This window comes from Hyla sarda, chromosome 6 (assembly GCF_029499605.1).
Source record: "Hyla sarda isolate aHylSar1 chromosome 6, aHylSar1.hap1, whole genome shotgun sequence".
Lineage (NCBI taxonomy): Eukaryota > Metazoa > Chordata > Amphibia > Anura > Hylidae > Hyla > Hyla sarda.
Window position 1 is genome coordinate 137059899 of NC_079194.1, and position 15020 is coordinate 137074918.

The following is a 15020-nucleotide window of genomic DNA, read 5'->3' on the forward strand; positions in this document are numbered from 1 at the left end:
AGGACCCAAGACTGACCCCTGTGGTACCCCACTAGTAACAGTCACCCCATCAGAATAAGTACCATTAATAACCACCCTCTGTTTCCTATCATTGAGCCAGTTACTTACCCACTTGCACACATTTTCCCCCAGTCCAAGCATTCTCATTTTATTCACCAACCTTTTATGTGGCTCCATATCAAATGCTTTGGAAAAATCCAGGTATACGACATCCAGCTATTGCCCCTGGTCCAGTCTGTAGCTCACCTCCTCATAGTTTGACAGGACCGATCCCTCATAAAGCCATGCTGATATGGAGTCATACATTTATTTTAATCAAGATACTCCAAAATAGCATCTCTTTGAAAACCCTCAAACAATTTACATGCAACAGAGGTTAAACTAACAGGCCTATAATTCCTGGGGTCACCTTTTGACCCCTTTTAAATATTGGCACCACATTTGCCATGCGCCAGTCCTGGGGAACAGTCCCTGTTACTATAGAGTCCCTGAATATTAAAAATAGGGGTCTGTCTATTACATTACTTAATTCCTTTAGAACACGGGGTGAATGCCATCTGGACCTCACGATTTGTCTATTTTGATTTTTTGAAGGCGGCACTGTGCTTCTTCCTGGATTAGACAGGCGACCTGTACTGGGGAGGTTACCTTCTCGCTGTATTTCACCTGACATTTCATTTTCCTCAGTGAATACAGTGGAGAAGAATTTGTTTAATGTATTGTTCATTTATAACTCTTTACTAATCCGTCTTTCCTTTTTTCTAAACTTTCCCCTCTAAAACGGATAATTCACAGCAATAGATAATGTTGTACCATGTTATTTAGAAAAATCCATGTGGTGGTAAATACATTTGTGTCAAAAAGGACTAAAGTATTAGGAGTGATACATTTGTTGGCCAATAAGGTATCACTCCTTCTTGATACAAAAGTATTTACCACCACATGGCCCTAAGACTAACATTTGCCACAAGACTTTGCTTGTGCTGCACCAGTTATATTAAACGCTATCACAGTTAGGCTACATTCATACTGCCGGTTGTCTCCGGCAGTGTGAAGCCCATTATTTTAGGATCGAGGAAAGCCGGAGAAAAAATAGTGCTTGCACTGTCTTTTTCTCCAGCTTTTCTCTGCGAAAATAACGGCGCCAGACGGACCTCATATAATTATAATGGGGTCCATCCGGATCAGTTATTGGCCGTTATGACCCATCAAAATTACGTCCATCAAACTTAAAAAAAAAAAAAAGGCTTCAAGCTGCCTCCTTGTATGGGTCACACTTTCTGTGTCATGATTGTCAGGTAGTGATGCCGGGCTGTGCCTTATATCACTGTAGACACTATGCTGTCCTGTGTGCAAATATACATCCTGAACAAAATTCTGCAGAGCTCCAGAAGTATATGGGTTAAACCTGTCTGCTACCCCCCACCCCTGGATTCTAGAACATTCTGCCTGATCTTTAAATGTTGTGGATCCTTCTCCTAGCTCAGCCCAACTTCCTTCCTGCCCTGTTGGGTGGGGTGTCAGAGCCCGCTGGGTGCTCTGCCCAGGACACTTCCTTCTATTCCTCCAAAGCTGGCACTAAGGCCTGTGGGTGTGTGACCCTGAAGCTGTTATGCCCAGGTTTACGGTTATACTGTGTCACACGGTGATATTGTTAGGGAATATTAAGTTGTCCGTGCTGCCCTTCTCAGTCATTGTCCAGAAATCCCAATTAGCTTTTTCTTAAGTTTATCTGAGGTATTTCTTCCTGCAAATCTGCTGGGTTTCTCAGTGACAGAAGATTTATCACTGAATAATTCTTTAGTGTGTGAAGGCTGGGCATACTAAGAGTATGTGGTGGTCACTAGGGCGAAGAGTATGATCAGGGTGATGCTGGGTGTAGTAGTTTGAGTAAGGTTTGTGTTACATGGCAGAGTAGTATTAACCCGATGTTCCCCTGTGACCCACTACTTTTTGTAATAGCTGTCGCATACAAGGTACTGAAATGAGGTTTAGTTGCACCCAAAATCAGCATTCACTGATGGGAGCACTGGTGACTTTCCCCTCTAAAGAGAAGGGGGGGGGGGGTCACAGGAAAGCGATAACAAAAGGGTTCCTATACATAATGTTCTGAGGGAGAGAATTTCACCTGTCAGCAGATTCCAGCCTCAGTGCACGTCACTCTTTCTCCTGTCACAAGACCCTCACAAGGAAAAGCAGGAGCCTGGCAGGGAAATGTATGAATGGTACAATAATAATGATAAAGTAATCCCCACACCCATGAGAGAGGGAAAAAAAAAACACCGACTCTTGTCAGCAGAGCTGCTGGGCAGAGATGGGAAAACATCCTATTCCATTCAACAGAGGAAATAAGCGGACATTTGGGTGGGGGCTACAGGGCAGGAAGGAAAGAGGGAAGCAGGACTGGACAGGGTAAGAGAAGAGCACAAGTGCAAAGCCGGCAGGATTAACAACAGAATCAGGGAGAGGAAGACAACCAAAGTGAAACACAGCGAATGCAAGACTGGCAGGACCAGGCATCACCTGCAGGACCAACACCACTAAACATCCGCAGCAGGCCTGACAGCGCCAGGAATCACAGGTAACATTGTAACACACCTTGAGCCATGAGAAGTATTAGCTGGGGATATTTCTATTTACTGACCACAAACAGGAGAAAATGTGAGTTTATTAGAAAGTGTCACAACTACAGCTATTAGTTTAATTCACTGGCTTGCTGACAGATTCCATTTCTGGATGCATTCAGGATTCCTATTCCATGTGATTTTTCCTGGTATCCTAATAGATGGAGGTAAATGGAATTAATCTCTAAAAGTAAGGTGCTGGGCCTCCTGCCTCCAAACTTAGCAACAGCTGCAGTGTCTGGGGAAAAAGAAAGAGAGCTCTCATATCAGAGTGGAGATTGACACAATGGAACAATCCGATCATTACATAATTTATTGTCATATGAAAACATAATGAGAAGCGAGTGCCGAAAGGGCTCCCCATCAGGTCTAGCATCAGCACCCAGCAAGCCCAGACAAATGTCTATGCCAAAAAATGTCTATGCCTAAAAAAAAACTTGTTGCTCTCTGCTCCATGAATACTGCGCAATTTCTTAACACAGGAGAAAAAGCTATGCAAGATCCTGTTGCGTTGTGACACACGATATACATAGGTTGACTCAACTATGAGGCTAGATTCATATTAAGAAATTTCCAAGCATAATTTCAGTGTGGCAGAATCCCATTGATGTCAATGGCGTTTTGCTGCACAGTCCTCACTACGGAATTTTTAGCTACAGGGCTTCTGCTACTGAAATTCCGCAACCGAAGGAGTCATTTTTTTTTTTTTTTTTTTAAATGGGGCAGGATTTTTTTTTTTATTATTATTATTTTTTTTTCCCCAATACTACAGTATACAATTCAGATATACATAACAACACCAATCAAAGAGACCGTATAACCGACTTATACTTGATTACATCTAAAAGGTATACATAATCATTATGGGGTGGGGGGGGGAGTTATCTCATTCTTTAGGTGAAATCCATGTAGAATACATTGCCATCTGCGGGGATGGCGTCCTAGAGCCGACTGATTCACTTCCTGTTCTTCATGTGTTCATTCATGTATACGTTTTTCCTGTCATTTCATATTATTACACATAACTTTATTTTATGCAAGAAAGGTTACTGAAATATGTCAAATTCTGTAAATACTGTATATAGGAGCAGATTTAGCAAACCTTGTGCAAAGGATAAGTGGAGTAGTTACTCATAGCAGCCAATTAAATTGCTTCTTTCAGTTTAAAATAGGCCTCTGAAAAGTGATTAGTTGCTCTGGACAACTACTCTGCTGAATGGCATATAACATATTGTATGCAGGCTGGGTCCTTGGACATTAATGGGTATGTATGCACTGCATCATTTTTGCAGGAATATCTGGCTGGACATTCAGCTCGCAACAAGCACCAACTCACCTGTCTTACTAGAGCTCTTATTAGAGCAGATTCCTCCGGATGAATTAAAATGTCAATTTTTTTTTATGAGGCTGGAATCGGAATTGTCACAACACATGTTTTATATCGTGTGCAAGGTACAGCAGAATCCTATTGAAAACAATGCAACTCTGCTGCAATGGAATTTCCAAGCTGGATGTTTCCACCGGATTCCGGTCTATGAACGAGGCCTAAGGATTCAGACATAAGTGTTTTAGCAAAACCCTGGAATGGCTTCCATTATAGCTTCTTTCTATTTCAGTTTCACTCCTAGTTCATATTGACAAAAATTAGCTCCAAAAATGAGGTCTTATGTGGCACATAAGCTTCTACAAACTGTCCCATTATAGATATAACACTGACCATGGCCCTTGGCAGGACATGGGCCATTCTAAAGTTCAACTGCTGTGATCTGCCCTGTGCCACAAAGCATCTATTGTTGGGGGTGTCAGCGTCTTCTTTGTTTGTGCCAGCGTCCACACTCTATTATGGTGCAGTCACACTTGTCTCTGTAAAACAGACGGGGCAGATGGTGGAGGGGGTCACAGGTCACAGTCACTGCAAATTCTACACATAACAGTCATGTAGAGGCAGAGCCAGAGCAGAACCAGCTGTCAGGGGCAACAGACGCAAACCAACCTAGTGAAGGCTAATCCTGACACACCTGGAACAAAGAGGGGAACAATGCCCAACTATCACCCCCTTAAAGAGCATTTATGACAAAATCCAAAACAATCCCCAGCCAGTAATTATACAAGATCTGTATCAGCTTCAATATGGCATATGTTTCCTTGTTTCTGAGAAATCTGGGTGACATCACAGACATTAAAGAGGCATACCGATCATAACATTCTCCTACCTTTGGATAGAGAATAACAATTTTAAATGGTAATACCTCTAACACTTCACAGTTAGGTTTTCCTGTCCAAATACTGTATGTAGTGGTACATTAGGGGATGTAACAGTAGATCTTGACAGATTGGCCATTTAAGGGGTTTCAGAAACTGGATGATAATTTCCATGGTAAAGTCTATGGCAGCCATGTTAGTTGTTGATCAACTTTCCCAAAAACAGTGAAACAGAGTATTATGTGCTCAACCTCAGCTCTTTTAGATATATAGATCTTGTAGATGGTCCAGGAAGTGCTACCGGTTAAGGGGTCAAACAAGTACCAGCTTAGACTATAAGGGATAGATAGTACATGCATAATGGCAGATGCGTGACTAGACACCGGAAGTGGCAGCTGACTGGTTAATGTTCTTTCATCTGTGGGTTCTGGACATTACTAATATTTGCAGCACTTAGCGGGGTCAGTATTGATTGACTCCGGGCCTTGATGATTGATGGTGTGGGGGCAGCTGCAGCAGGAGACCCCTGGAGACCTGTAATGTTCTTGCTATATATGGAGACTTTCAACTTATCAGATATTAAGAAACACGATAGGAGAAGTATTCAGAGTACACCCCGACACCAACTAACACCCCCCCCCCAATGCTTCCTCTTACCCCAGACTGTATCTTATGCTGCCTCCAGCCCAGGAGCTTCTTCATTACCTCTTGTCTCATTCCCAGCAGCAGGGTGGTTGCTTCTGGTTAGCCCCAGACATGACAGCATGGTGTGAACTCTCATCTTGGGGAGCAAATCATCAGTAAACACCAGGAGGATATACACAGGTGGAGGCCTTACTAAACTTGACTAAGGCTATGTCCACACAATTGGGGGGAATTTTTCACTGGGTTAAAGGGGTACTCCGGTGTAATATTTTTTTTTTTTTAAATCAACTGGTGCAAGAAAGTTAAACAGATTTGTAAATCACTTCAATTAAAAAATATGAATCCTTACACAGGAAGTTCTTTTCAGTCTGACCACAGTGCTCTCTGCTGACACCTCTGTCCATGTCAGGAACAGTCCAGAGCAGGATAGGTGTGCTATTCCTGACTTGGACAGAGGTGTCAGCAGAGACCACTGTGGTCAGACTGTAAAGAACTATACAACTTCCTCTGTAGTATACAGCAGCTGGTAAGTACTGGAAGGATTACGTTTTTTTAATAGAAGTAATTTACAAATCTGTTTAACTTTCTGGCACCAGAAAAAAAAAATTCCACCGGAGTACCCCTTTAAATGTGCAACTCATTTATAGTCATTCAAGAAAACAACTGGAATGGCCAGCTTTCTGTGGTGTTAAGGCATTTATCAACTCATTTATCAATATTTTTCAATAGTCACAAAAATTTTGCTTACTCAAATTTTTTTGCGCAAGTTCACACCAGCCCGAACCACTCTTAGAAACTTGTGTACAGATAAGCTACTTGGCTATTCATGAAGATTATGCACCTGTTGGATAAATGTGGGGGAAACGCACATGACCTACGCACAGACAATGATAAATTCACCCATAGTATTTTGGAGACTTTATGCAAAACAAAAACATATTTTGACATTAGGCCCCAGAATTTTTTAGCCTAAGGGTGCGTTCCCACTTGGCGTATACGCAGCGTATTTCACGATGCGCAAAATTTACGGCAGCAGCGGGAAATACGCTGCATATTCCTTGCTCACTATACACACTGGGCTTTCCGGCGGCAGCCCTATGTGTGTAGTGAGTTTTGGAGGCGGGGCCGTGTGCCGGCGTGACTGTGACGCGCGGCTCCTCCTCCAAAACTCAATGCACACGTAGGGCTGCCACCGGAAAGCCCTGTGTGTATAGTGAGCAAGGAATACCCAGCGTATTTCCTGCTGCTGCTGTAAATTTTGCGCAGTGTGAAATACGCTGCGTATACCCCAGGTGGGAACGCACCCTTTGGCTATGTTTAGACGACAGAATGGCCACACAGTAATGCACCGTCTCATAGACGGCTATGCATATTCTGTGCGGACACGGAAAATGGAATTTCCATGAAGGAAACACCTGGCACAGAAATTCTGCCGCGTGTACAGGAATCCTGTTGAATTCTACGGGACTCTGCTGCAGCAGAATCTCCATGTGAACATGGCCTCAGGGTATGTTCACATGGCAGAACTTCTATGTGGAATTCTGCAGAAGAAATCTGCATGGAAATTCTACAGCAGCAGAATCCCATTGTTTTTCATGGGATACAACTCCACTGTGCAGATGACAGAATGTCCGCACCAGATACATCTGATTCAGGTGTATGCAAAAACATTGAACATGAGTCTGAACAGAAATGCATTGCGGTCTATGAGACTGCGCATTTCCGAGCGGTCCTAGCGCCGGCATGTTCTGCCGATGACGTTGGAATATCTGCGCCTGTGAACATAGCCTAACACTATGTTCACATTGTCATTGTGCTCCAATCAATTAAGGGTCCGTTCAGTTCTTCTTAGGCCCCAAAAAAGGTCGGAGATCAACAGACTCCACCAAGTCACCACTGGGTCCCGACAGATCCCATCGACTTAAAGGGGTATTCCAGAATTTAAAAACAGGCCGTTTTTCTTTCAAAGACCTCTCCCTGTTTGTCTCCAGTTTAGGTGTGGATCTGCAGCTCAGTTCCATAGAAGTGGATGGAGCCAAATTGTAATACCACACCTAAGGTAGAGACTGGACACTGTCTTTGAAAGAAAAAAAGACCTGTTTTTTTTTTATTCCTGGAATACCCCTTTAAATGGAGTTGTAGTTTTGCAGCAGCTGGAGTGGAAGACACTGAGGTATAGCCTTACAATAAAAAACACAGGGTCCTGTAGTGATATAGGGGGAGATTTATCAAAACCCGTCCAGAGAAAAAGTTGCCCAGTTGCCCATAGCAACCAATCAGATCGCTTCTTTCATTTTGCAGTGGCCTTGTTGAAAATGAAAGAAGCGAGCTGATTGGTTGCTATGGGCAACTTTTCCTGTGGACAGGTTTTGATAAATCTCCCCCATCATTCAGAAGGCTGCTTTATATCTGTAAGGATGGGAGTGATTGTCCTTAAAAAAAACTTCGTCCTGTTACAAATATCGACTGCAAGCATTGCTCACGTGACCGTCACCTGAAGGCGCAGCGCTGTAGCTCCATAATCACGTGATCGGTGTGGTGCGGTGCAGTGCAGTTTCGGCTGTGACCGCAGAACTTGCATTCACACGCTCTCACTGTCAGCGCGCCTGTCCCTTTAATCTTGGACTCCGCCCACTAATAGTGGACTGTCCCACTCGGAGGGGTGTATGGGGTCGCACAGTTCAGGCTTCGGGGGAGGGGAGAAGAGCCGAAGAGTAGGACGCCCCCATTCTGTGTAGGAGCGGTGGTTGGAGCGAGATCGGGTTCTTTATGTGAATGAAAGGCCCGGGACAGCTACAGGCGACAGTGCTACAATGTATCCGGGGGAGACGCGGCGCTGAGCACACCGGCGCATCAGGAGGGTGAGTGGGAGGACGGGAGCACAAGTCTATATGAGTGCACAACAGCGCTGCTACATGGGGTACAACTTTCTGTGCTGCACACAGGATAGATACAGATGTTGTGTACCCTGATACAGCCATATATACCCCCATACATTCAGAAATAACTGTTATATGGACGCCGAACCCTCCAGATACTATGTTATATACACTGATACTATGAGATACATACAGATATACCTGTTATATACACTGATACTAAGAGATACATACAGATATACCTATGTTATATACACTGATACTAAGAGATACATATATACCTATGTTCTATACACTGATACTAAGAGATACATACATATATACCTATGTTATATACACTGATACTAAGAGATACAGATATACCTATGTTATATACACTGATACTAAGAGATACATATATACCTATGTTCTATACACTGATACTTCTAAATACACACAGATATACCTATGTTATATATACTGATCTCCAGATACTTATAGATTTACCTATGTTATATACACTGATACTAATAGATACATACAGATATACCTATGTTATATACACTTATACTAAGAGATACATACAGATATATCTATGTTATATACACTGATACTAAGAGATAAATACATATATACCTCTGTTATATACACTGATACTAAGAGATACATACAGATATACCTATGTTATATACACTGATACTAAGAGATACATACATATATACCTATGTTATATACACTGATACTTCTAAATACACACAGATATACCTATGTTATATATACTGATCACTCCAGATGCCTAGAGATTTATCTATGTTGTATATGTACAGATATATGTAGTTATATATAAATTGTTCCCTCCAGATACTTATAGCTCTACCTATGTTATATACACTGATACTACTAGATACGTACAGATATACCTATGTTATATATATATATATATATATATACATACATACATTGATCTCTCCAGATACTTATAGCTGTACCTGTTATATACACTGATACTACTAGATACGCACATATATACCTATGTTATATATACATTGATCCCTCCAGATACTTATAGCTGTACCTATGTTATATATACTGATACTACTAGATACATACACATATCTATGTCATATATACTGATCTCTCCAGATGCCTAGAGATATATCTATGTTGTATATGTACAGATATATGCAGTTATATATACATTGATCCCTCCAGATACTTATAGCTGTACCTGTTATATATACACTAATACTACTAGATACGTACAGATACCTACACACTGATGCCTACAGATGCCTCTTTTTTACATACTGTTACTTTCAGGGAACCTATTCCAACAGACCATGTCTTTGAGAAGCCCACCCCCTAGATCGGATTTCGTGTCACAGACTTCCAATTTACCATACATTATGCATAGTGCCCATTTTCTTTGAGAAGACCATCCCTCTAAAAGACAACTCTTCAATACAATTTGGGGTACACATGTTATGCGTACACTAATCCATCCAGATGTACCCTGCTCAAAAAAATAAAAGGAACACTAAGAAAACACATCCTAAATCTGAATGAATGAACTAATCGTATGAAATACTTTCGTCTTTACTTAGTTGAATTTGCTGACAACATAATCACACAAAAATGATCAATGGAAATCAAATTTATCAACCCATGGAGGTCAGGATATGGAGTCACGCTCAAAATCAAAGAGGAAAACCACACTACAGGCTGATCCAACTTTGATGTAATGTCCTTTTAAAACAAGTCAAAATGAAGCTCAGTAGTGTGTGTGGCCTCCATGTGCCCGTATGACCACCCTACAATGCCTGGGCATGCTCCTGATGAGGTGGCGGATGGTCTCCTGAGGGATGTCATCCTAGACCTGGACTAAAGCATCCGCCAACCCCTGGACAGTCTGTGGTGCAACATGGTGTTGGTGGATGGAGCGAGACATGATTTCCCAGATGTGCTCAATCAGATTCAGGTCTGGGGAACAAGCAGGCCAGTCCATAGCATCAATGCCTTCCTCTTGGAGGAACTGCTGACACACTCCAGCCACGATGTCTATCATTGTCTTGCATTAGGAGGAACTCAGGACCAACAGCCCCAGCATATGGTCTCACAAGGAGTCTGAGGATCTCATTTCGGTACCTAATGTCAGTCAGGCTACCTCTGGCAAGCACATGGAGGGCTGTGTGTCCCCCCAAAGAAATTACACCCCACATCATTACTGACCCACCGCCAAACCGGTCATGCTGGAGGATGTTGCAGGCAGCAGAACGTTCTCCACGGCGTCTCCAAATTCTGTCACGTCTGTCACATGTGCTCAGTGTAAACCTGCTTTCATCTGTGAAGAGCACAGGGCGCCAGTGGCAAATTTGCCAATCTTGGTGTTCTCTGGCAAATGCCAAACGTTCTGCATGGTGTTGGGCTGTAAGCACCACCCCCACCTGTGGACGTGTGGCCCTCATGGAGTCTGTTTCTGACAGTTTGAGTGGACACATGCACATTTGTGGCCTGCTGGAGGTCATTTTGCAGGGCTCTGGCAGTGCTCCTCCTGCTCCTCCTTGCACAAAGGCGGAGGTAGTGGTCCTGCTTCTGGGTTGTTGGCCTTCTATGACCTCCTCCATGTCTCCTGATGTACTGGTCTGTCTCCTGGTAGCGCCTCCATGCTCTGGACCCTACGCTGACAGAGACAGCAAACCTTCTTACTACAGCTCGCATTGATGTGCCATCCTGGATAAGCTGCACTACCTGAGCCACTTGTGTGAGTTGTAGGCTCTGTCTCATGCTACCACTAGAGTGAAAGCACCGCCAGCATTCAAAAGTGAAGAGTGTCTTGCTAATTGCCTATAATTTCCACCTGTTGTCTGTTCCATTTGCACAACAGCATGTGAAATTGATTGTCAATCAGTGTTGCTTCCTGAGTGGACAGTGTGATTTCACAAAAGTGTGATTGACTTGGAGTTACATTGTGTTGTTTAAGTGTTCCCTTAATTTTTTTGAGCAGTGTATATATGTTTGTATACACACTGACAGCTGACTGCTGCTGGATCATCAGATATTCTAGATTATCATAGAGATGCATATAGACCTTGCTTAGAGCTGTTGCTAGGCTTTCCTTCATCCTGGGGAAAGGTTTGGCACCCTGGTCATATGCCCTGGTATAGCTATGCCACTGACCTCACTAGTAAGGACAGAGACCCTCCAGGAAGATCAGGACAAAATGCAAGAAAACTGGGGTACTAGCTCACAGCAACCAATCCGATTCTTTCTGTCATAGGATATGTCAAAAGTTGTTTGTTTTTTCTCTTTTTATGACTGGTACACTTTGTTTCCTTTGCACCTGTTTCCATAAATATCCCCAAGTATGACTGCAAAATCTGCCGCTTTGATTTTTTTTTTACAGAGTAGTCTCTTCTACGGTTCAGGCTAATCTTGTGCCGGGTTATTACACTTTCTGGGTCATTGAATTCTTCTCTCAATACCCCATAATGACAAAGTATTCAGACCAAGGCTCAAGTCCTGCAGGAACGCGTAGGAACTGAGTTCCTGCACTTTTTCCACAGCAGGAATTGGCAGAACCAGCCCTTGAGTGGAAATCTTGGGTGAGTTCCCACACTATTTTTTCCCCTCAGAACGTATTCAGACCCCTTACTTAGTTGAAGCCCCTTTGATAGCGATTACAGTCCCTGGTCCTTTTGAGTATGATGCCACAAGGTTTGCAAACCTGGATCCTGGATTTGGGGATTTTCTTCCATTCTCTTCTGTAGAACCTCTTATGCTCTGTTATGCTGAATGGAGACTGTTGGTGGAAACTATTGTCAGGTCTCTCAAGAAATGTTTAAGTTCTGCCTGGGTCCATCAAGGACATTCACAGAGTTGTCCCTAAGCCTCTCCTGTATTGTCTTGGCTGTGTGCTTAGGGTCATAGGGGAAGATTTATCAAAACCTGTGCAGAGGCGAAGTTGCCCAGTTGCCCATAGCAACCAGTGAGCTTACTTCTTACATTCTTAAAGGACTACTCCGGTGAAAAATTTTACCTGTGAAAAAAAAGCATTACAGAAAGTTATATAACATTATAATGTACTTACGCTGTCCATATGGTAAGGATCCCGGTCCTCCTCTTCTTTCTGTCGCTCACCGGAAGCTCTGTACTTTTCAGTTTTCTGATGACGCTCGACTTCTTTTTTTCATCGCTCCGCCGCCATCTTAGCCTGGTGACTCATACCTCCTATGAGTCAGTGCGGGCTCTGCCGGCCTCCTAGCCCGGGGTCGGCTACTCCCCCCTCACTAATCTATTCATTTATTCGGGTTTGCTGAGCTACCATAGGCTTAGCTCAGCAAACGCTGCTGGCTAATCTACATTATAGATGTGCGCATGCGCACATTGTTATCGCCGCTGGCCGATAAATCATGGGGAGGGCACGAGCGGACAGGAAATGAGACTAATGCATTATGGGAGATGTAGTCTTTTACGCTACACTCCATATGCACTGTACCCGGAAATGACTGGATTTTCGGACGTGCATAGCGGACAAACGGCTGGACCGATTCGCGTGGAAATGGCATCTTTGGAAAGGTAGGAGTCTAGGCTACATTATAGTATTAATTTAGAGCACCGGAGTTCTCCTTTAACAAGGTCTCTGAAAAATGAAAGAAGCAATCTGATTGGTTGCTATGGGCAACTTTGTCTCTGCACCGGTTTTGATAAATCTCCCCCATTGTCTTGTTAGAAGGTGAACATTCAGCCCAGTCTGAGGTCCCGAGCACTCTGGATCAGGTTCTCATTAAGAATCTCTCTGTACTTTTACTCCATTCAGCTCTTCCCTCAACCTTGACCAATCTCCCTGTCCCAGAAGCTGACCCCCCCCCCCCCTCCTCCCTCATGATGCTGCTACCACCATGCTTTACTGTAGAGCTGGCATTGGATAGGTGATGCACAGTGTAAGTCTGAGAGTCAATTAGTCCTTTCCTTTTGGTTTTATGCAAACTCCAGGTTTCCTTCTGGCTACGCGCTTCTTTTTGGCCCATATTAGTGCAGAGATAGTTGACCTTCTGGAAGTTTCTCCTATCTGCACACAGGATCATTGGAGCTTGGTGACCCTTGGGTTCTTGGTTATCTCTCTTAAAGGGGTACTTCGGCGCAAAACATCTTATTCCCTATCAAAATGATAGATAAGATGTTAGATCGCAGGGATCCCGCCGCTGGGGACCCCCACGATCTCTTCTGCAGCACCCCCGTTTTTTCAGCTGCACAGAGCAAGGATCGCTCTGTGGCTGATGACGGGCGGTGCAGGGGATGGAGTATCGTGGCGTCACGCCCTGCCCCCTCGTGACATCACGCCCCGCCCCCTCAATGCAAGTCTGTGGGAAGGGTCGTCATGCCCCCTCCCATAGACTTGCTTTGAGGGGGCGGAGCCGTGATGTCACGATACTCCGTCCCCTGCACTGCTCATCATCAGCCACAGAGCGATCCTTGCTCTGTGCAGCTGAAAGACGGGGGTGCTGCAGGAGAGATCGCGGGGGTCCCCGGTGGCAGGATCCCCGCAATCTAACAACTTATCCCCTATCCTTTTAATAGGGGATAAGATGTTTAGTGCCGGAGTACCCCTTTACAGGGCCCTTCTCCCCAGATTACTTAGTTTGGTGAGGCAGCCAGCTCTAGGAAGGGTTCTGGTTGTTCCAGCATTCTTCCATTAAAGAATTATTGAAGCCATTGTGCTGGGAACTTTCATTGCATCAGAAAGTCTTTCCTATCCTACTCCAATTCTGTGCCTCCACACAATCTTGTCTCTGAGGTCTACAGGCAGATCTTTTTGCCTCATGGAGTCACCACCGTGACTCCAGTCAAGGTATAAAAGCATCTCAAAAATGGAAGGCCTCCAGAACAAAATTTCAAGTGTAATTTCTATTTTTTGACACTGAAAACTTTCTCAATGAATATTATGTGATCCACAGGCTGCACTGATCCTGACTGTCCTGTTGATTCTGGCATTTTTCTCATTGTCGGTGGTTACTAGCGTTAGTAAATTCATAGGCACAGGCATTGGCTGAAGAGCTTACGATCTATTGTAGAGAGCCTCATGTTTTCCTCTGGTGCAATCACACCACACAACATAATTATATGTCATCCACAGTGACCACATTCACAGCTCACAAAACCACCGCATGCTTGCTCTACAATCATCCACTGAGCTCCTGCTGTCTGCCTGAGAGTGAGGATGGGGTGACACCGAGGAATGGGCAGGAATGGACATGAACTTTAGTGAGTGAGAGGTTTCTGCACTGTAGATGTGTGATAAAGGGACAATCCAGACAATGGGACATCAGGAACCAAACCCCAGGGGAGAGTTAATAAAAGGCTGAGAGCGCTAGGAGTGGGGGATGGGTCCTCAGACACTAACAGGCTCCATATTGTCTCCCTTTGTGTTGTGGACAGAACTTTGTGACATTATTGGTTTTAGTCTCTATCCTTGCGTAAAGACATTTTGGGCAAAAAAAAAATGGAGACTGTCTGAGCTCCATGTTCTGACCAGGTGAATACTGGCTCAGGAGACCTGAAAGAAAAGGCGAATACAGTCTAGTGATCCCTGTTATTTAAGGCTGGGGAGAGGCTGACTGTAACATTCTTCAGTGGAAAGAGGGACAAGAAGTGTAGAATCCTCCCTGTCCCCATGATCACTACTTTTTGTCAC

The 15020-nt window shown here is 43.9% G+C and overlaps 1 protein-coding gene and 1 long non-coding RNA gene across 5 annotated transcripts in view; one reads left to right on the top strand and one right to left on the bottom strand.

Annotated features, from left to right (window-relative positions):
- The window catches only part of HYAL2 (hyaluronidase 2), an 82901-nt gene that overhangs the window by 56602 nt on the left and 11279 nt on the right, over positions 1-15020 (top strand). The window contains exon 1 of one of the 3 annotated variants that reach the window (XM_056528346.1): positions 2378-2581. The exons of 1 other annotated variant lie outside the window; for it this stretch is intronic. The gene's annotated coding sequence lies outside the window, so the exon portion shown is untranslated. Of the gene's footprint in view, positions 1-2377; positions 2582-8192; positions 8333-15020 lie in introns of those variants that run through there. One more of the 3 variants, XM_056528345.1, reaches the window with a different exon arrangement.
- On the bottom strand, positions 2667-8095 carry LOC130277627 (uncharacterized). 2 transcript variants are annotated; one of them, XR_008845498.1, is made up of 3 exons: positions 7966-8095; positions 3961-4169; positions 2667-2862 (listed from the first exon to the last, which is right to left on the bottom strand). It is a non-coding gene; the product is annotated as an uncharacterized LOC130277627 (long non-coding RNA). The 2 variants fall into 2 exon arrangements; XR_008845497.1 differs by lacking the exon at positions 7966-8095 and adding an exon at positions 5484-5690.